This window comes from Rattus rattus, chromosome 11, assembly GCF_011064425.1.
Source record: "Rattus rattus isolate New Zealand chromosome 11, Rrattus_CSIRO_v1, whole genome shotgun sequence".
Taxonomy (NCBI): domain Eukaryota; kingdom Metazoa; phylum Chordata; class Mammalia; order Rodentia; family Muridae; genus Rattus; species Rattus rattus.
Window position 1 is genome coordinate 54477854 of NC_046164.1, and position 23303 is coordinate 54501156.

The 23303-nt window shown below is 40.1% G+C and overlaps 1 protein-coding gene across 1 annotated transcript in view; it reads left to right on the forward strand.

The window, feature by feature from the left end:
- Ppargc1a (PPARG coactivator 1 alpha) overlaps positions 1-23303 on the forward strand; it is a 648614-nt gene that overhangs the window by 457378 nt on the left and 167933 nt on the right. The window lies entirely within an intron of this gene.

Here is a 23303-nt window from a genome sequence, read left to right on the forward strand (position 1 = left end):
ATTTTTTAACATTGATTTTCATACCTTTAAAACATTATTATGTACACAGAAGTGGAAAATTTGTTCTCATGTGTGTTGTTTGTTTTAGTAGCTTTGGGGTTTTATTTATTAATTTATTTACATCCCAAATGCTGCCTCCCCTCTTGGTCCCCACCTCATAGAGTCCCTCTCTCCTGATGCACCAGTGGAAGAGGATACCCAGGAGGGCCCTACACTCTCAGAAGCTTTTGGGTGTTAAGGACAGGCAGATTGGAGCCAATTTCCTTCTAGCATTCGAAGAAGCTAATTTGATATCGAGGGTCACAATTAAACAGCAGCAACATTTAGTTAATAAAAATATGGGAAGGGGAGCTCCTAAAGCTCCTAGAAATAGCACACCATGCAAATTAAATATTGTTCAGTTGAAAGAAGAAGCTGTTTGGCTACAGGCTCTTCAAACATGGAGGCGGAGTCTGTGGCCTTCCTTCTGTGTGAGCACATAGAGGACAAGAGCAGCAGCGGGAGGAAGAGTGAAAACAAAGGCAGGAAGGCTGCAAAGGGGAATTGAGGAGATTTTGATACAAGTGGGTATAAAATTAATGGGCTATATCAAGCCTTTCAATCACTCTTTTAAAATGGGAACATGCAGCTTGTCAAAAGGTGCGATTAACACTCACAAAGCCCGGCATCCTCCATTTAGCTCTGGCTGAAAAATGGGCCCCGGTGTCAAACTCACTTGACTTCAAATTCCAACTTGACTGTTTTCTACATGCAAACTTGAGAGGAAGTTGTACAACTCTTGGCCTCTCAATCTCTTTGTCTGTCTGTCTGTCTGTGCATGTATTTTTAACTAAGAAAAATAGTGAGCATTTTACAGAATTCTTAGGTAGGCTATATGAAGTAATATATACACCATTCAGGATGATTACCAGCATATAATAGAATGGAATATAATAGTTATATTATCTGATTGTTGTTATAATATTAACAGTGCTGCAGTTATGTGTGTTTCTGCCTTCTATATTAACCCTTTGGCATAAGAAGAATGACTAAGAGAGTTCTAGTTTCTGTGTGACAGAGACAAGGGAATTCAATTGAACCTCCCTTCATAAGGAAGGCAAGCAATGACTGAGTGCAAGCTAAGGCCAGGGCTATTTTTTTAATTGCTTAACTCATATTACAAAAGAAAAGGTAAGGTAAATTCTTCCCATATCAGTATCTGGAAATTTTCTGTTGTGTTGAACTGAGGTCTTGTCTTGAGTAGGGAGTAGGGATTTGCTGGATATGAGGAAATCTGTTTCATAGTCTTCTGGGCTTCCCTAGAGTTGCACCCCTCTGCCAAGATGTCTTACTATGCCTTTTACTGTCTCTTCTTTATATCTTGACCTATGACCTTTGCCTCATGTTAATTTCATGTCTATTTGCAAAACTACCTGTGAGTAGAGAGAAGAGGTCAGTGGGTTTTAGAAGTATGCACCTGTGATTCTGTTATGTCCTTTCTTTATTGGTGTGAAGAATGTAAGTAATTGTTTTCTCATAAGTATATATTGTACTTTGATTGTCTTCTCTCACCTTTCCTGCTCACATTTCTCCTATTAGTTTTCTTCATTAACTAGACAATTCAGACCTTCTTTCATTATTATAGCCATATATAATTTTATGTGACTAGCAAAAAGCTAGGAACCATAAGGGAGGAAAAACATGGCATTTGTCTTTCTGAGGCAATATTAATTCACTTAATAAAGTGCCCCCAGCGGCATATAGGCATATATTTTTCTTCAAATGACAATTCTTCATTCTTTTGCTTTAGAGGGTTATTTACTTTTATTTTATGTATTTGGGGGTTTTGCCTGCATGTACGTCAGTGTAGCATGTATCTGAACTGCCCATGGAGTCCAGCAGAAAGGAATCAAATCCCCTGCAGACGGAGCTACAGATGGCTGTGAGCCACCAAGTGAGTGTTAAGAACCAAATTTGTATCTTCTTGAAGAGCAGCAAGTGCTCCTAACTGTTGAGCCTTCTCTCTAACCTCACTTCATTCTTTTTATGACTGAAAAGTAATTCCATTGTGCATATGTATACCACAAATTTTTTTTCTCTATCTTTATTAACTTGGGTATTTCTTATTTACATTTCAATTGTTATTCCCTTTCCCAGTTTCCAGGCCACCATCCCCCTAGCCCCTCCCGCTCCCCTTCTATATGGGTGTTCCTCTCCCATCCTCCCCCCATTACTGCCCTCCCCCAACAATCACGCTCACTGGGGGTTCAGTCTTGGCAGGACCAAGGGTTTCCCCTTCCACTGGTGCTCTTACTAGGCTATTCATTGCTACCTATATACTACAGATTCTTATCAGTCTCTCTGTTGTTGTATGCCTTACTTGGTTCTATAACTTAGCTATTGTGATGAGGGTGGCTGGAAACATTGAGCTACAAGCATCTCTGTGATGTATTGACTTGGAGTGAAGTGAGTGAAGTATGAACAACTCGTTTAAGCTCCGGAAATGACTAGCAGGCTTGCTGGGGAATACACCCAGGGAGTGAAGGTCAAGTTTCCAGAGCAGGCTTTGAGTCTTGTAAATCATTGCTTTGGCCTCACAGCTTTTCCTCCTAGGGTTTCTCGGGATGTCCTTCAAAAAGGAAAGCATGCTCCTTAAATGGAGAAGACCCTAGACTTGAAGGGAAAGCGAGCTAGTGTATATTTGTCTGAGTCTTTTCCTCAGGGTCAGGTGCTTCTTTGAAATAGATGTTTTGTTAATTCTGGGTTAATGGATTGCTTGATTTACTGAACACATATTTATTGAGCTGTATTGTTCGTGGCATTGTTCTTTAAGAATGGAGAAAATGTAGTCTTTAAATTGACAGAACCTTTGTCGTGTCTTTCATTTCTCCTACCTGAAGCAGAGCTGTTTATCTGTCCTTTCTCTCCTGGATTTGTGTACCCTGATTTCTAGACAGAGAGCAGCTTATTCTTCACTATATCTGCTACTGAGGTTCCTCCTGATGAGCAGTTTAATTTTTTGAAAGCTCTCTACTTCCTCATGGGTAAGTGGGGACATGTGAAAGAAGCTGCATTCAAGCAAGTCTCTGCATTCAGGATGATTTGATAGCAACTGCCCAACTCTCCTGGGGTGAAATATTACACGACTGCTTTATCTTAGCATTTGTAGAATAGTTTTAGGAAAAGGTTCAAATTCCAGTCTTAGAGGGAGCTGCCTTTCCACATCTCCTCCTGGGCTAGGTTTCACTTCTTCAAGGATATGCTTTCATCCTGCTGCCCAGTTAAAGAAGTTAATTGAAAAATTATACAACGTTCATGGTACTTATTCATTTCTACTGAGCACTTCTGAATTCCTGGTACCGCCAGTAGCTTCATCTGTTGGCATAGCTGATTCCACTCCAGAGCGGGAAAGATGGATCTCAACAAAACGTAAGGTCCCTAGTGGTGTGGAAATACAGGGTTTTCAGTGGAAACTGAGGCCTCAGAGAGGACAGAGATGGAGTTCAGGATGGATAGTGTTTTTTTATGATTCTTGAGAATGTGTGGTAGCTGTCTTGTGGATAAGTGAAATTCAGGTAATAACCACAGGAAAATGGTCTAAGCTAACATGTATTAGCTCTACTTAGTACAGTCCAGGGTGCATTCGTACATGGTGTAATGAAACCCAGGAGGCACCTTACAACACACACGTGGGCATCGCACTACTCAGAGAAGACAGCATTTAATAGGACAGAACTTACTGTGGATAAGCTGCTTGGTCTTTGGAATGTCCAATATATTTCCAAAAGATCTCATTCTTTCTTACTTTAATCCTTGCAATAGGTATTCATGCAATATGTATACAAATGTATGGTCAAGAATACATTAATACACACACATATACATATAGATATATATGTATATATATTGACTGTGATGATTGTATGAGTACATTATTTAAAGAGACTAATAAAATAATATGACTTCGACTTGCCTAAGAGTAAGGAAAGTTACTAATCTTCAGTATGCTAAATTTCTAACAATTTTTCCATGTTTTATTCATTGAAAAATTATTTGTGAAAGTGAACATTCCTAACAGTATTGACGATGTTCATCTACATTGTGCCAACAGGGAACAAGACACATAGGGACAAATTGAGGTCCTGTCATGATGAGACCTAGTGAACCATAGGGAACCAGACAAGTGGTTGTTAATATGGAAGGTATATGTTAGAAGGCAGAGATGGTGAGAGTTTATGGGAATGTTCAAACAGTTTGCTTCGCATGCCCATGGTGTATAGGTCAGCAACACATGGACACGTAAGGCAAAGAAAACACACAGGAATCTCGGGTGTGTGGGGGAGCATCATAAGTTGTCTGGCTGAGAAGCCAGTACCCACTGGGACAGAGACGGGATTAACATTATGGTCTTAGGAAACCATAGGTAGTTCTGGAAAGCAAAACTGTCTTTTAGGAGGGCACCGTGGTGAAGGACGAGTACATATGTGAGTTTCAGTCAGTTGGCAAAGATTGCAGTCTGCAGCAGAAGACACGCCACTGCGGTATCATCACTTCTGCTCTTCTTTAGATTTAGAGGCCTGTTGGTGTCTGTGGCTGAAGTGCAGACCTGTCTGTGGCAGGAAGATGTAGACACGGTCAACGATAATCTTAGCTCTTGTCCTTATTAGATGAATTTTCGGCTCCTCCAGCCTATTATGTCTTTCAGTCTCCTCTACAGGATCTCCCGTTTTGCAAACACCAGATATCATACCACACCTTAACATGTCTTTTGTGAATTAATATCTGAAAGTCAGCCTGGATGTCTCAGGATTCAGCTTCACTGCTTCTGTGTTCTTTCTTCATGAGCTAAAGTGAATCATGAGACATTATTCCACACCTGTTATTTCTACACTGCAGGAGAGAATGTGAAAATAACAGAGAGAAACAATATTCCTGATGTTTGATACACCTTTTGCTTATTTGTTATTGTCTCCTTGGTTTGTAGTTTTTTTTTTTAAGTGAAAGCTAAGAAATGCAGCATTGTTAAGTCATCTAATGTGGGCCAGAACATCTATAAATGGCAAGAACCCCGTATTTTAGTGTGAATCCTGTTACCGTTGGGCACTAGATGATATGACACAGGCAAATTTGACACTTTTCTTTTCAGCCTCAGTTTCCTCATCTACACAATGTAGCAGCCACTACCAACAGTCATTTTGAAAGTGAAACAAGTCGTTTCTATAGGATGCTTGGAACAGTCCGAGTTTCCATGAGCTTTATCTCTCTGGACGGTGCCTATCCTGCAAGGAAGATTCAATTTCTCTGAATCTTTCTTAAAATGTATTAACTCTTGGAGAGTTTTCTATGATGTATTTTGATCATAATGATCTCCCCTTCCACAAACTCATCCTGGATCACTCTCATATCCATACCCACACAACTTTGGGTTTTGTCTCTCTTTTGTAAACCCAAATATTCTGTGTTGTGAGGCCTGTGCTTGAGCATGGTGGATCTACTAGGTCCACCCTTAAAGAAAACCATCGTTCTCCTTCCTAACCCCCAGCCATCCATTGCCAATAGCTCTTTAGCCAGAGGTGGGATGCAGCTCCCTCTTCTATGCTCTCATTTATTCTGGTTTGAGCTTGTATTCTGTTTGTCTGTCTGCTTGTTTTCACACTATAGCAACCAGTGTGAGATCTCATGTGTAACCTCTCTGTTGGTTCAGAAGATGCTATTTAACTATAGACACCAATGACTTCTGGCTCCCACAGTCTTTCATTTCCCTCTTCTACAGTAATCCTTGAGCCTTTGCAGGGTAGATGGAGGCAAGTATGTGATATAGATGTCCCATCTAGGGATGAGCACTGTGGAGTCTCTCATTCTCTGCACATTAAACAGTCATGGGTGTCTGTGTTAATAGCCACCTACTGAAAGAAGACATTCTGATGAACTTGAGGTATGTACTGATTTATGCATATAACAAAGTAACCAGGAATCATTTTAATACTAGGTCCATTTAGCAGAACAGTCATAATAGGCTCTCCTTTAGGGTCTGGGATCTATGTACCCACAGGTCTTAAACGCTAGCACTGACGCCATATATGGGTTCTATGTTATAGATCAGACCTTTGATCCAAGCAAAGAATGGTTGATTTTTCCATAAAACTCTCATGATTGTTGCACCAATGGGCATATAATGTCAGGGAAATCATTATTTTAAATCCTTGGGTTTTGAGAAGCCACCCACCCTGGTTAAGAACTCCATCGTTGCAAAAAAAGTCTCTTGCCTTTATCTCAATGTTATCTGGACTCACATACATGTCACTTGGATTCTAGAACCTCAGTGATCATGTGGTTACATGTAAGTTTAATTGGAAAAGAATGCCATGAACCAAAGTATGGAGAATCCTCTCTTCTGCATAGATTGTCTCTATTAAGTGTACATAAATATTTTAAAGACTTATAAAATGCTGCCTCAAGGCATTTCAATTAATATCCAAATGTATCCCAGTGTGTACTTCAGTTTCCAAATGTTTACTAAAAATTTTTTCGTTTTCTGTTTACACAAAGGAGGCCTTCGACATGTATCTTACCTCCAGTGACTTCAGAATTTGGCACTAGTCTAGACAGTTTGTAAGAGTGTAATCCACAAGGCCTTCCCTGTTAAAGGTGAGGGAGATGAGGTCTGAAGAGCCGAAGAGTGTGCTCCACGGTCCCGTGACAGCCACCAAGGGTCACTGTAGGGTTAGGGCTGAAGGGCAGCTTTTCTTATTTCCTGACTACTATCTCTCAAGTTAGGTTACCATATTGCTTTATCATTTTCTTACTGCAAACTTGGTTGGGATGTGATTTATGATATGCTTTTGACATGATTTTTGTGTATATGTTATAAAATAAACATTATATATCATATTAGTTACTTTTCCCTTACTGTGACTGAATACCTGATGTAAGCAATTTTCTAAAGGAACAAAGATTTGGTTTGTTTCATTATTTTAGAGGTTTTAGTTCATACCATTACTTTTGGCAGGAGTAAATAGCAGGGCTTCTTCTCACTACATGTGTCTCAGATGTAAAAGGGAAATTCAGGGTTAAATATCCTTGCAGAGTTCATGCATGCAATGTCCTAACTCCCTCTGCTTAGCTCCCACTATTTAAAGGTTCTCTTCCTTCCAGAAACAGCACCAACTGTTGACAAAGTCATTTTTCATTAATTTCTAGATAAAATTGGAACAAACTACACTTCCTCTATTCTGGTCAGTGTATGGTTCCATACCCCTCCATTTACAAATTTAAATATACTCCCCACTTTCAGAAGTAGTTACAAAAAGTATCACACTTAACCAAATACGTCTTTTTCTCTTTAACCAAAACATTTCTTACCTAAACTATAGCCATTGCCTACAGTTCAAGCAAGAGAAACTGTAGGATGTGTCTGGTTTTCAAGGTCTTTCCTATCTTGTAAATAAGATGTTAATATCTTATTTACTGTTGTTCTGTAGGACCCAAGAAAATGTGACTAGCTCTTTCTGGCTTGACATCAGAAAGGACATACTGTTTTTGTTGGGCGAGCTTTCATCACCCAGTCGCCTTAGAGGACAAGAAACATGAAGTGATTTCTGATATCCAATAACCTTTTTGCTCACTTGATACCTATGCCATGAGTGGGGCTAATTCTTGCATAAATTTCCCATTTATTGGTCATCTTCGGTGGTAAACACAGTTGTTTTCCTACATGTCCTGTGGTAACATTGATGAGCTTGAAGGCTGTTAGTAACTCATCTCCCTGCCTCTGTTCTTGATACTTCCTTACACTCTTGTAATCTTTCTCAGTCCCACTCCCAGGCTTTAAGATTATTTCCTTTTCTGTCTTCTGGCCACCCTGGGATGGTCATGTTTGTTACATAGCATTGTAGCTATTGTTCTTCTGACAACTCAGAACCATATCTTACTAAATGTACCAAGAATTTCCAGTGTTCAAAGATTATTCAGCATGCCCTGCCTGCTAATGGCCATGGTGGACCGAGACTTGGAAGATGTAGACTTTGGTTCATATTTATGCTACCGACCAGCTGTATGGCTTTCATATTTAGTGAGCCTCAGTTTCCTTCTCTGCAAAACGGGGATAAAAAACCATACTCATCTACTGAAAAGTCGCTTGGCAAATCTAGTACAGCAACTCTTAGGAGAAGCTTTTTCAAAAGTGAAAGTGACTCCATCTTCATCATTATAGTTCATCTGAATTTCTCTTACCAGCAACCTCTTGATAAGTCACTTCCTATTTTCAGTAATAATATTTTAATACTTTAAAAACTTTCTGCTTTAATAGAATAATTTATGTATCCATCTAACTAATTTATAACTACTATTATCTAAAATGCACCAAAGCATTAATGAGGAGACAGCCTAGAACAAGAGCTGATGTGATCCTTTCCTTTATCAGAGGTTGAAATTGACATTTAAATGGCTGTTAGCCTCACTGATGAGGTGCATTGGACAGAAGACAGGAGATATTAATTGAATTGAACAAACAAACAAAGTTTAAAGTCTGATGAGTATCATGTCAGAGAAGTGTAAAAAGCTACAAGAGCATGGAAGACAGCCTCCTCATGGTGCAAAAAGAGTTCCCCTGAAGGAAATGACCTTCCAGAAGTGGCCTGATGTAAAAGGAGAAAGAATAAAGTTTACAGAGAGAAATTCAGGTATGTTTGCTCAGGGCTGTGGGAAATACTAAAAACAAACCTCATGGTAAATTTTACCTAATGTTTTGTTATTTGTTTAGGTAGTTTAAGAGAAGAACATGCATATCTCATCTATGTATCTTGTTATATATGGCTTAGGAGTGGCTAAGGGCCCATACAACTAATTGCTAATATAGTTTTATGAAAGAAAACACACATTCAAAATAGGTCAGAGAAACTGTTTCAGACAGATAGAAAGTGACGCGTAAAGGTTGAGGACATTCAGATGGGGAGAGGCAGTTTACAGAAGTTTCTATAGGAGTAATACAATTGGTGAGACAAAATGAGAGAGGCTGTTTCTGTGTAGTGGGCCACAGATAGATGTCAATAATAATTTTCTTCTTCATTGGGAAGTTATTAGAAAACCATGGAAAATTACCTCTCTCTATTGACTTGCTTTCTTCCTTTCTTCTCCTTTGTTCTTTTAATAAATATTTCAGTGGGCCAGACATCATTTCACATTTTATAATCTATATTTATCAATATTCTTGACTTTGATTTCAAACCTTCCTGTTCAAAGCTTATGGACTCCAGGCACACTTACATAGATAAAAACTTGCCATCATGTGTATGGGGACCTTATTTTTCCTACCCCTGGTACATCAAGCTTCACCTCCCTGGGGATTTTACCAATGATTGAGTCTAACACCGATACACATCCCACCCAAATACCAGGTTTAGCTTTGTCTTGTGTCATTTGGCATTCACACAGTGTCGTTCTCACAGGGCCAATGGTGACTATACATCAATGGAAGCAGAATGAGACTTGGAGTTGCAGAGTGTTTACTGTGCACTTGACACTGTCCTCGCTTCTTTCCAGCATTCTTTCTCTTTTAGTTTTTACAATAATGTTGTGAAATATGTATAATGGATCTACATTGCAACTGGGGAAACAATGTATTTTTGTAGAATAAAAAAGATTTGTTTGAGTTCATAGGCCAGGACTCAGTGAACATTTTCCTGTAAGGACCAGACAAGATAGACTTTTCTATACATACCACTTCTGTTACAACCTCTCAGCTCTGTCATCCCTCTACACATGCAAATGTAGGCCATGCAAGAACAAACAGGCATGGCCATGTTCCAGTAAAACTTTATTAACAAAAATATGTGGTGGGCCAAATTGGACCCAGGGGCTATAGTTGGCCAATCCTTCTTAAAGATAATAATATTAATAAATTATTAATTACTGTCCTTTATCAATTGCCACTTTGTGAGCCAAGTGCTTTCCACAATCCTAACAATTCTCCTTTATGCAGAATCATTTTAATCCTCTTCCATAGATGAGGACAGTGACAACTAGAGGAGATAATTTGGTTTAAGGTATGCAGCTGGTCAGCAATGGAGCCGGATTCTTCCTAGCTCTCTTCTGTTTGCAGTCGACTGGAAACGCCAGTGTTTGTATCTGAGGGTCTACCCCTGCCCCTTTGACTTAAGGTAGCTGCATGACTTAGAGATGATGGTTCCCTCTCTTTGTTACAATGATGAATGGCAATCTTCTTACCCTTCTAGTCACTGGAGTGTGACTCTTTTTCAACTTCCTAGTTCAGTGTCACTGTTTGAGAATGATCTATGATAGTTGTATTTTGGGTTTTGGATGAATGAGGTAATGAAGAGTGTAGCAAACGAAATACAAATAGCAGTCAGGCAGTAAACATCATCCTATTGGGCCTTTACCACTTTCAGAAGCAGAGACTGGGAAGCCCCATTGAGGTGGTCAAACATTTCAAATTGGGAGCCTTGGACAGAACAGAATGGTCTCTTCCTTGACGAGCTTCTGACTTCTCGCTCCTACAGGAGGCATTTTTATACTAGAATTTAAATAATACTGACCTCTTTTATTAATGGTTATCCTTCCCACTGCTTCCAAGGATATAATGTTTTTAAATGTCCCTAGATGTCTACTCTTTTGCCTTTCGGCCTGTTACAGGGCCTGGGGGCCAACGTGACCCGGGGACAGGAAGTTTTACAGGACACTTGATATAAACATGTCACTGTCTGGGATAATAGTTACTCCTTGCTTTCTGAGTCTGTTTTTAAGAAAGTAAACACCACATGATACATTACCAATAGAACTTTCAATATGCATCGCCTGCAAAGGAAGGAACGTTGCCATATACTGATTCTTCCCACCGACTAGCATGGAGTCAGGGCGTTTCCTGGAGCACCTTCACACCAGGACTCGGGATGCGTGTACTAAGGATATGTGAAAACCTAGCGTAGTTTGGGCTGAGCATATGGTACTGAATTAACGCCCAGACTAGAATGTGTGTTATTTGTAGGGCTATGTGAAACAATGTTTTCTTTGATTTAAACCAGTGGTCCTCAACCTTCCCAGTGCCCTGACCCTTTACCACAGTTCCTCATGTTGTGGTGACACCCAACCATAAAGTTATTTTGTTGCTACAACTTCATAACTATATTTTTGCTAGTGTTATGAATTGTAGTGTAGATATCTTAGATACTGCATATCTGATATGTGACCCTTGTGGGGTTCATGACCCACATCTTCAGAACCACTGGTTTAAACTATTATTGGTTTGGGCATCTCTTAGAGCATCAAAGTCTGTTTCCTGCCTAACATAAAGGTTTATTTCCAGGGTAAATAATAACATTCTTATAAGTGCCTCAGTAATATCTGTGGATATTTGTGGATAGCAGATGTGTGCTTTTAAAATTTAGGAATAAATGAGATGAAAAATATCATTTGCCTGGTATGTCAAGGGATCTTCCTCGTTTCTTGGTGAATTCTGGCCCCTGTCTTGATCCAATAGTTTTGCCCCCACCTCTTCTTATTTTATTCATTTTTCAATTCAGCTACTCCTGTCCAACCCCTGGCCTTCTTTTCCTCATTAGCTTGGTATCTTCCCAGTTTCTCATTTCTTTATGCTCTCAAAGAAAACTGCTCTAGAGTCTGCTGCCAGCCTCTTTGTGATAAACAAATCCAAACAAAGCAAAACAAAACTGATTATAAACATGAGGGGCTGATAACATTTAAAAATAACGCACGGAGAAGCCTCGCTAGTTTCCAGCACTTCTGTATGCAGTGGGTCCTAGGCCCTTGGCTCCTGGTACCCTTGGTGGGGCTTGAACATGTGCCCTTTCTCTCTTTGGACCCTCTGTATCACCCCTACTCTTCTCTGTAGTTAATGGTGCTAGTTCTGCCCTGCAGGACCAGTTTTTTTCCTATTTCTAGTTTCCCTCCCACGCCCAGTTGGCCCCAGTAGCTTCCAGAAGAGACCTAGAGGGGAGTGTCTCAGCAGTGGTTTCTGTGCCTTCTTCCATGCTTGGCTCTGATGTTTTACGTCACTGTGTAAGTGGAAAAGGAAGCTGCACACATGTGAAGCTGTTTATTTTCTTGTTTGTATGCCATCAATGTGATAAAATGATACCAGAGAATGCAGGTCCCTGGGTCCTTGACTTGTGTGTTTGTTGTATATTCCTGATTTTTTCTATCTATCTATCTATCTATCTATCTATCTATCTATCTATCTATCTATCTATCTATCTATCTATCTATAGTTTTAGGAGAGAAGTTGGCTATACAAAATGAAATCCAACGACCAGAGCCTCGAGTGCCTTGTGAAGGAAAGGTGATTTCCTAACCACAGGGAAGGAACTGAGGACAACGGAAGCAGATAGATGATATTCCTAGATGTGAGCTTGGAGGAACATAAAGACTAAACTGCTGATTCTCCTTCTTGATGGCTAGTGGTTTGAATTAAGCCACAGGAGCCGATGCTGGCTGAATTAATCAAGGGAGCCAAGATAAGCTCTGGGAGAATTGTCAGATAAGAAGGAGATGGCAGAAAAACAGGTTCTCAACACAATAGGAACAAAGCCATCCAAGGAGCTGAGAGTTGGGATTGAGAGAACCATCATTTGTAACCAATGGATTCTGCATCAACCCTTGCCTAGGAGATGGCCATGTGTCCAAATTCATAGCCCAATAGGGCCACCCAGAAAAGAGTTTGGCTCTCTAGAGAGATAGGATGTTATGGCCAGGTAAAAGGAGGTGATATCCATTCTGTTTGTCCTTTGAGATAGCCCTGGAAATGCTGTTGAGTACTGAATACCAAATCACAGCCTGAGATGATCTGAACAGAGGTAATGCAGAACTCCATGCATGGCCTTTTTCCTTCTTGGGTAGCAAAGACCCAACATCCCTCAGTAGGTTACAGCAGCTTCTCATCTCCCCTGCAGGGTCGTGAATTGGGATCATTAAGTTCTAGTTGCTCTGCTGTCTTCTGATAAGTGATTGTGGCAATATCAGGATGCTGGATGGACGAAGCAAGTACTGGGGTGACTCTTAAGCTCCTGGACTGTTGCTTATTAACTGGCATCTAGGAAACAGTCATGAAGAGCATGCATAGCCCCCAAATTGTAAGCCAAGCACACCACCTCAAAATGGCAATGCTGATAATTGTAACCATGTAGATGCAGAAACCATTAATGTTCCTCATGCCCTGTGGTGGGACAAAATATATTAAAATTGATTTTCAGTTTTGGCCTTTGTCTGTGTAACATTTGTAATAAAGGATACTGGAGAGTGTATCCTTTAAAGTTGATATTTCAGAGCATTTTGGACATGTTGGTGTTAAAATAAAATTTTATTAATGGCTTCACAGTGCATGGTGAAAGGTCAACATCTGAATACAAATTTTATCTCCTAAAAAGGAGAGATGTTTCTAGTGTTCTTCAACAATCGTGCATGAATAGGGGTTTCCACTATCTTGCTGCTTTCTACCACTTTTAGATTCGAAGTTTTCCTCCAGATGCAATGTGAGCAGAATATCGGAAAGTGTACAGTTTATTGTCTTATAGTATCTGTTTCCTTTTCCTTTCTTTCTTCTGTATGTGAGAGGGGCATGGCTTGCTTCACTCCTATGCATACAGCAGGTGGGCAGCCCAGCCTTCTGCCAGTTCTTAGTCTCTGGGATTCTGTTATCACTTTATTCTTTTATAATGGAAGAAGCCTTGTGCATTGGTGAACAACACATCTCGTTTTATATTTTCTGGACGCGATGCGCTGAACATACAAGCCTGTGGGTATTTTTTTCCTTTTCTTTGTTTTTTTGCTTCTTCTTCTTCTTTTCATTGTTTTCCTCAGTCACTTTAAATAAAATATCCCGCTAAAAAGCCTGCCCCATTTACTCTGAATGTTTTTCTGAGTGTTTCACAGCTGTAATTCTCTAGAAATGAAATGGCGTGGTGCTTTTCTGATGTGTTTTCATTAATCTAGTGTAGTTTTTACTGCCGATCTGAGTTTATCAAAGAAGGTTATAACCTTATAGAAATAACACTCCCCAAAGCTTGGATTTATCATGTGTTTTATAATTCGGTAGATGGTGCGGGCAAGAGGGATCCGCATCAGAAAGCAGCCTTCGATCAAGATGCAGCTGCTGAGGCCGGACACGTTAATTGCCCAACCACCTAAAGTGTCTAAAGAATGACATTTTATGCTAACTCATTCATTGTACTTTTAGAAAGTCCATGAGCTAGATTAATAAAACATATCAAACTTTCTGTGCAAACCAAATGTTTGTAATAAATGGGGCATAATCTAACTGTTCTGTTGTAAAGTGAATTGAAGTAGTCTCCAGCCAGTAAACTCAATAGAGAAAGATGACTAGGGGACCTTCACAGGCAAGAATTTTACTATAGAATACATTATTTCCTTTCAGATGGTACTCCCCTGCCTCATTGATGTGGGTTCAGTGTAAGGCTGAAGCCTTTTCTTTAGCCAGTGAGCAGAGCTAGATGCTGATTGGATGCTTAGAGACTGGAGGGTGGGGTGCTAACTGGCTCCGTCGTATCTGAGTGGCTCGTCTACCGTGCCCACTGGGACCGCTGTCGTTCTGATGTGCTCGTCTGCTCCCATTGCACAGTGTATGTACTAGGAATTTTCTACAGGAGCATCACCCCCATTTTATGTGTTAACAGAAATCAAAGCAGCGTAAATTGTGATGCAGATCTACCCCGTGGCTTCTACCACGGAACTATTTCCAAGCACATTAACATTTTACTTATAAATTATTGGCAAATAGGTGTCATGTTAGCCTTCAAAGTAGGGCTATTTGGAGGTGACCATCGCAGGACTTGAATTCGAGTAAAGAATGGTCTGCTTTTCTTTGTTTTTTATTTATTCTGCCCAAAATGATATGTTCCTTAGGTATTCTAATGCTATATCATATCCTCATGTAAAGGTGGGTGGCTTCTTTGAAGTTACGTTTAGTAATTTGATTGGTTTTTTGTTTTGTTTTGTTTTCATAATGGGAAATTTTATGGGAACTTAGCCTTCTACTGCAGATGTCTCTCTAGAAGAGAGGTGATTTGATTAGAAATTGTATATTGCAGTGGGCTCATCACGATCAGAGACAGAAGTGACTAGAAGAGACGTTGATCATGCTAAGGGTTTCAGTCCATGTGCCCAGGAAGCAGGGTTTATCCACCTGACATCAGTCCTGGGGCTGAGCGTCACAGAAAGGTAGCAGCTTCCCTCTCAGATAAGTCAGTGAAGGACACCTTAGCCATGAAGACCAAGACGGGCATCAATTACATAGGCACTGGGTATTTTCAAGAACTAAGTTATACGATACCACTCTAAGAATGAAACAAGCCAGTGATGCATATGCTAGAAACAGGCTTCCTGAGTTTAAATTCATATTCAGCCATGGACAAGCAGGAAGCCTGTAGTTTAATTTACTACCTAAAAGAATGAAGAGGCTAAGGTCTCACATAATTCTTATTTTCGTATGGACATGCGATGAAATACCAAACAATATGCTCTAGGCAACTGAGGTTGTTAATATTCTTTCATATCATAAATAGTTTTTGCCAGGTTTGAATGTGTAAATACCATATTGTCTACATAGTTCCAAATTTTCACAATTATGTAAATAGATTTCAGTGCCTGACTTTTGTGGATAAAGAAGCTGAGGTCAGCTAAGTGGTTAAGACGTCTACAGTTCAGAATGTACCCGACACTGCAAGTGGATTTTTTTTTTTTTTTGCGTTACAATTATACACTTTGTTGGTTTTACCTGGGTCTGTACTCACGACTCCTAATTCTGTAGCCCCACAGTTGTCTTATTTGAGTCAGTATTACCTAAGCAATATATAGACACAGGGCTAGGTACGAACAAGCCTGGGAAATGACTTACTGTATAGTTTCCTTATCACTTCAAAACAGACACTGTTCTTCTTATAGGATGGGAAAGAGTGGTCATCACATTAAGTCAGTGTTTGATTAATATAAAAAGCAGTAGTTAGGACATTTAACAAACATAAACACATCAGATAAGGCTTTGGCCTCCACGACCATGGATAATACTTGGAAAGGGTTAGCACAGTTTTCCTATGTAACAATTCAACCACTGCTATGCCTTGGAGATATTGCCGATGTTATTAGTATTATTTTTGAATCCCCCGAGGATATTTATTCTGCTGGCATGTAATGTTGAAAACACATTCATACTTACCCAAGCAGAGAAAAGTTTTTTTTTGCTCTTTGGATGTTATTGTTGGCTCCTTGGTAGATACTAGACCTGATGTAACTTACTTCCCAATCAACCCATCACTTGTACTATCTATCTATGTTATTTTTTTCTTTCTCATTCTGCCAGGCCATTAGAAGTCCTTCTCTTTTATTTCTAGTAGCCTTAAAATTAGCCGGAAAACATCATTTACATCCCGAGCCAGTTTTCCCCCATCTCTAACCCAATGTATGTTGGTCCTTTCTGTGACCTATGGTGGTACTTCTCAGGGGTTACCAGTGCACACCAGCACCAGCAAATTTGCTATGTTTTGTGAATGTTAGTGTCCTCTGCCAATGCTGTTCTGTGTTTTCCCTTGAGCTGTTGATTTCATTTCAGAAGTACATCCTATATATTCAATTAGGAACACTTAAAAAAAAACTTTTTTTTCCTACTGGTTTATGGTCCCATCTGGAGGAAGGGAGTTACTTTGCAGAATAAATTGAGTGTGAAATTTGGCTATGCAATAAGAATTCACTTCCGTTAAGGCAAGGAGAAGAGATGCAGAAAATTCAAATCATGCATAGAAATAAATGCTTTATCTTTAAGAAACATATAAATAGACATCAAACACCATGGAAACATAGAGGGTTTCCCTTCCTTTTTTAAGAAACAAATTTGTGTGCAATTTCAGAGCAAAAACTTTGCAAGGGAAGATTGTGCATGTCCAATGCTGATAAGACTGCCCAAATATAAATTTTATGATGCATTTCTTTTACAATTCCATCTTTATACCAGCCACAATCAGAGAAAGGAAAATAAAGTTTGAAAGCCTTTGGAGAGCCAAGGGCAGGCACCTGAGGAAAGCAGGGAAGAATTGAGAACCTGATACTGTAGCTAATGTGTGACATTTTTGCTAAGGCTGCATTCCTCAAAAGAAGGTACTTACTCTAAATCTTTTTTTTCTTTCTTCATCTGCAGGATTGTCCTTTCTGTGCACACTTGTCAGTGATAAAAAAATGCAGAGTAGGAAGAGAGAAGGAGGAAGGCAAGGGGGATGTTTGCAACCCCCCCCCTCCATCGTGAGCCAAGAAATCTGTGGTGGAAGGACTTGTCTCATCTTGATCTAATGAAGTTACCCTTTATTTTATCAGCATCCTCAAGTTGGCTTCCTGGCCACAAATAGCAAGTCCCTGGTTAAAGAACGGGGAGTTTCCTTGTAGGGTCCTCATTGTATAATGGCTTGCCTTACATACAGACAACTTGTCTTTCAAAAGACTTTCAGTAGGGATAGTAATACACTTCATGTTTTTTGGAACACATTTGCCAAATCATGCCCTGGGCAAATGGTGTCTAGACTTTGTTAAATTTGGTAACTACTGATTAAACAAGGAAAAATACAATTTAGTTCAGGACTTTTCAGAGTCGTCAGTATATTCATGAGTGTTGTGAATGTCTAAGAAAGAGATACGGTCTGGCAGACTAGATTTGTTTTACAGTAACCACTTCACAAGCTTGCGGTCCTTTTGCATTGTACCTGACGTCGTAATAGCAGTGTTCCACCACAAATGCTCAGTGCACATTAAGCTCGGAAAGGGGGAAGGTGTGTAGTCCGTGGAGGGGGTACCCTGTGCTTACCTAAAGGGTAGTTGCATCTCATCTGTGACACCAACTTCTGCTTTGTCTGCCTGGACTGAGGATTCTTTGAATCTTTCTGTCTTGCACATCTGTGCTTTCTAATTTTAGAAACCAATGTTTATTTGCAGGAAATATTGAATTCCTCTTCCCAGTCTAGGTTTATACTGCCGGCAAGAGATCTCACATTTTCATTTTTATCATTATCTCTTTAGACCTGATTGTGTTTAACTTCTTCCAGTTTCATTATTCCTGCAGCACACCACCTCAGAGGCTTTAGGTTTCATGTTTTTCTCGCTTGAAATGTCTGTGCCCGTCTTCCTCGGTTGGGTTTGAGGACAGTAAATTTTCGCTTTTTCATCCCGATTAATTAGTGTCACTGGAATGAGCAAGGGTCAGTCAGAGCATGCTGTTTACAAGTAAGGATGCTGCTCTAGGTGATAGATTATGTCTTTAGTTTTAGTTAAAAAGTACCACTTTATTTATTTAAAAAAAAAAAACCAAAGGAAATTCAACAAACGAAGTTAGAAACATGACGTCCAGGGTCAAGGCGACATCTTCATCATGAGGCAAGACCATTGCTGTGTTGAGCTGTTTCTTAGTAGAGGTGGATTGACCTGTAGCAACTAGCAAAAGAGGTAATTACAAACATACTCAACTATACAGTTGCCATGCATTGTATAGTCGCTGTATAGTATGTGAAACCTCACCTCCAAGATCCTCTTAAGCATTCTGCATTTCGTATCCCACATATCTAAGGATATATTCAGAAAACTTACATATATATGTATACTTTGATGTGTGAGTGTGCATATGTGTATCTCTGTCCATGTGCATATGCACATGAGAAAGAACAGAAATGGGATGGGGGGAGGGCTACCCCTTTAGTCATCAGAAGTCTAGATTGAAGCCTACTACAGTGCTGTGCTAAGTACACCTTTTTTTTACTTGTTGGGTTCTAGAAAGCTCTGTAAAATTATGGGATGTGCAACTGATTATCTAAGTAACCAAAAGAACATGTGCTTTAAATATTAATAGTGGATATAGTTGTACTTTGCTGAATACCAGACCAGGGGATATCATTAGAGAGGTGCTACGGAATAGAAATAGTCATTATTTTTTCCATGGAAAGAAATACAGGAACTGGATTATCCTTTTAACCTTCAATCAGAAGCATTGTCATTGACACTGTGGAGAATGGACACTACATTGGTATATTTTCACCAAGGTAGAAAGGAACTACATTAAGTGGTGACCTGGTCTCCCTTAGCTACAGGTCACACATTTTATAAGGATCAGCAAACCTTCATAAGCATCAATTGATCAAGGCAAAGAACATGACATTTAGATCCATGGATTGAATCCACCACTCTATTTTTTTTTTGAGGGTCAAATTCTAGTTTTTAATCGTGCTCAGCCTCCAGGTGGCACTTCCCCATGGTTACCTGCCTCCTCTGTGACACATACTGCAGTACCTCTTCTAGACACAAGAAACCAAGCATAATCATGATTTGAAAAGCTGGAGGGGCTAGACTGGGACATGTGGCTAACAGCTTGTTTTCTGCTATGTTGCAAAATAGCTGGGATGTGCTCAGAGCTGCAAGGTTCATCTGACTTCAGGTCTCCTGTTAACTCTTTTAGTCTTGGCACCAGTGGCAAAGTCCAAGGAGGATACACCACAACCTCTAAGCCCTTTGCAGCAGCAGGTGAAGCCTTGCGATGCTGTTTGGCTTCTCATCCTACACAGTGGTTACTGTTGTGACAAGTGGGGATGTGCTGTGCTGCAGTATTTACTCTAGTCCTCTGCAGAATTATGCAGGAATCCTTGGCTTCAGCAGCAAAGGACAGCTCAAGGAAGAGAGAGAGAGAGAGAGAAAGAAAGAAAGAAAGAAAGAAAGAAAGAAAGAAAGAAAGAAAGGAAGGAAGGAAGAAAGGAGAGAGGGAAGTGGAGAGCCCTAACTTACTCTATAGGCAACATTAAAGGACAGAATAGGACATTTTGAGCAGGTAGTATGAAAGATGCCTCCTGCCGAGACTTGTAATTGGTGGTTCAACAGCTGCCTTTGTGGCAGGTGTGTCTGGGAATTCTACTGTAAGCTGGACCAATGGATAACCTAGCAGAAAAAAGAACTCAACTATCAAAACATCCATAGGTAGCTAGAGCTGAAACTGAACTTAGGACACCAGGGGATGTTGATTCATGAGTAGCTGAACTCATTGTAGGGACCTGGGAAGAATAGCAACAATTGAAGTCATCAAAATTTCCAAAAAAAATACTTAATACTTCTAAGGATTGATTGAAGTGCTATAAATATTAATATAAAGGCATTTACTGAAGCACTTCTGTGCTCATTGTGTTCCTCCTATTCCTGGAAGTGTCCAAAGAGTGTTTTAGAAATTGCACCACAAAGGTGGGTGGTATGAGTGTGAGCTGGAATGTTGGATGGGTGGGAGTACAGCTGCTTCGCTTAATAGGCTAATGTAACAACTTTGTGACTCAGTTTCCTTATCCATAATGAAATCTTTTGTGCTATCCCCTATTTCATGGGGTCTGGGTGAGGCTAACCAAGGACAGACACTTTAGAAAAACACAGAGTAAACATTCAATAAAATCTAGCCTCTTGCTTTATTTTAAATTAGGACTCTAGGCAAACATTGATCCGAACTCTGACATTGGCACTCCGTGGTTTGAAGGCTTGAGTTCTAGCCTCAGGTCAATCCTTAAGCAGTTGCGACAAGTCACTCAACTTCCGTACAACCTGAATGGTGTTCTTTCTTACGTGGAAATAGGAAACTTTCCATATTGTAAAACAGACTGGAGGGTTAGTCCACAGATCACCATGGTAGCTCTCTTGATGAGCCAAACAGTTGTGGACAAGCACAAAGATCCTGTAGGCACTACCCCAACATGGCGTTTATTATTAGGAATGAGACATTGAATTTAGTTACAGCAGTCAAGGCATGTAGAAGAATATTGCTGTTATAAGATGTCATGCAAAGAGAATGGGTAGAAGAAGTGCTAGAAGTCTGGGAAGAGGAGGAAGTTGGCAATCTGACAGGGCTTGTTGAATTTGGTAATTACTACTGTGATCCAAAGGGAGGGATAGGAGACCATAGACTAGGTTTTATGAGAAGAAAGTCAATCATGATAATAATCTCAATTGAGGTCACAATCTCTTTTATTTATCAACTTTTTTTTTTTTAGGTACAGAGTACTAAATATTTATTCTCAACATTCTGAAAGAAAACACTTCTTAGACTCCCACTCCACAGAATTGGAGACTGAGCCTTTAGGACATTGTTCATTCGTGTGAGCTCACACAGTGAGTTCCTGGTACTCATGGGACTTAGATGTTTGCTGATATTAGGGTCTAGGATCTCATTGTGGAGAGATCCATTGCCTCCGGGTAAATAGACAGGGCAGAGAGCAGATCTGGAACTCTCTCTCTCTTTACCCATCTTCTCTTTCTTCTCCTCTTATTTTATTTGCTCTTTTAAAGATGCCTTTGGCCATCTCCACTCTCCATGGAGTATGTGTCCCTGCATGCTTTCTCCAACAAGCCCTTCCCCACTGTTGACTCATGGCTGTTTCTGTGTTCACAGTCTTCAGTTGTAGTATGAGCTGCATAGGAGCAGAGATGGGGTCAGCCTTATTCATTAAGGGGGAGAGAGATGACCAAAAGAAGCATGCAGGAAAAACAAGCATGACCAGAAGTCCAACGTTAGCTAACGTGAGAAGAATCAGTGATTGAGCATATGGCAAAGAGAGACATCTATATCAATCTACCCCTCCTAACGCTTAGAGAAGATTGCAGAGGAGGGAATGGAAGAATGTGAGAGCTGGAGGGTTGAGAAGCGTCCTGTGCAATGTTACCTTCCACTGCAGTTTCCTGCATAAGAGCTGCATAATATTAAGCCAGATGAAAATCCCAGCAGGTATTAAGGGAGGGGCTCACGAAGACTCACCTCTAGTTGATATGTTATTGTCAGTTGATAGAGGCTTGCAGACAGAGAATTGTTTTACTTTGGGTTTGTGGCCTCTTATAAGTAGCCCATAGTTCAGTGAATGACTTCACGCCCATGCATATATAGGAAGAACCAATTGGATGTAGTAAGATATTAACAATGATGACAAACATAAGACGTGGATTTGGGAGAGGGATATGTTGGGAGGGCCCTAGAGATTGAGAGGAGTTGTGGATATGATCATAATATGTAGCATATATTTAGAAGATGCTCAAAGAATTGGTAAGAACAGTTTTTTAAAAAACAAGAATAGGCTTATATGAGACATAGAGTTGATTCTGGAAGTTCAGACTGTGATGTCGTTTTTAAAATCCTCTTTAAGGCCGAATTCTTGTGTATGTATTACTCCTCAAATTGTTTTTGTCTTGGACTTTAAGTACTCAAGAACCAATGAGGGCTGACTCATGGGTTGGCCAACTAGCCCCCTCAGACATGAACGGCTGTTGTCTGCCTGCAACTGCTTACCTGTTTGGCTGACATGTGAGTCTCATTGCTCAGAGCCATTGAGCGAATTTGGTCGATAATCTGCAAATTAAAAATTCAATAAGTAGTTCCCCAAATCATTTTCAAAAGCTAGGATGTAGAAATTAACATGTTAATAATCAGTGCAGTGGTGAGGGTTTTCTGCTGGGGGTTGTCATTGCTTAAATTTGATCTTACGAAAAGGCCACTGGATCCATTCCTTTAATTTTGCTGCACCAAGTGTAGGCTTTTAGGGGTGCTCTGTAAGTACTGGTGTTGGTAATGATATTGCACATAGATTTTGTGACAACTTAGGCAGGAAATAAATAGGGTGCAGTAAGATTCATCAGAATTTCCTTTAGTAATAAGGCCTTAACATCCTCACAGCACTTTTGGTCTTTTATCCATCCTCAAATGACTCTTGGATTTGCTCTCAACATGCTTACGCTGTAGACAGGGGCAACATTTTTTTCTGTAGTCACACACAGATACTTCAGGCTGCATGTGGCCCTGCATGTAGGGGGTGATGGAAAGCTGGCTTTTTCTGAAAGTGCATGCCCTTTCCTCTGAATGTGGAGCCCACGTGATGGGCTAAGACACTCATGGTTGCTCCAGTGGTTCAGGTCTACTACCCACAAGTCAAAGGGCTTGTTCTGAAAACTATTCCAGGAAAAGCTAGACTTTGATGGACAGGTCCAGGTTCAAGTGTCTGTTCCACTATAGATTAGCTTCGACACTATGGACTTACCACTAAAACCGTGGAGGATTCAAACATCCACTTCAAACACGTGATGGAGAAACAATTACTCCCTGGGGTCACTGCTAAGATGAAAGCCGAGAGGATGGGTGTTGTACTCAGTTGGGTACTTAGTGTGATATCCGGCGTTTACTGTCAAAGATATGTGGGGCTAGGTATGAGAAATAGAAGGTTCTAAGTATTTTGTACCCTGATCTCCATATAGGAGTCACTCCCTTTGGTCATTTAAATTCACAATATAATAATAAT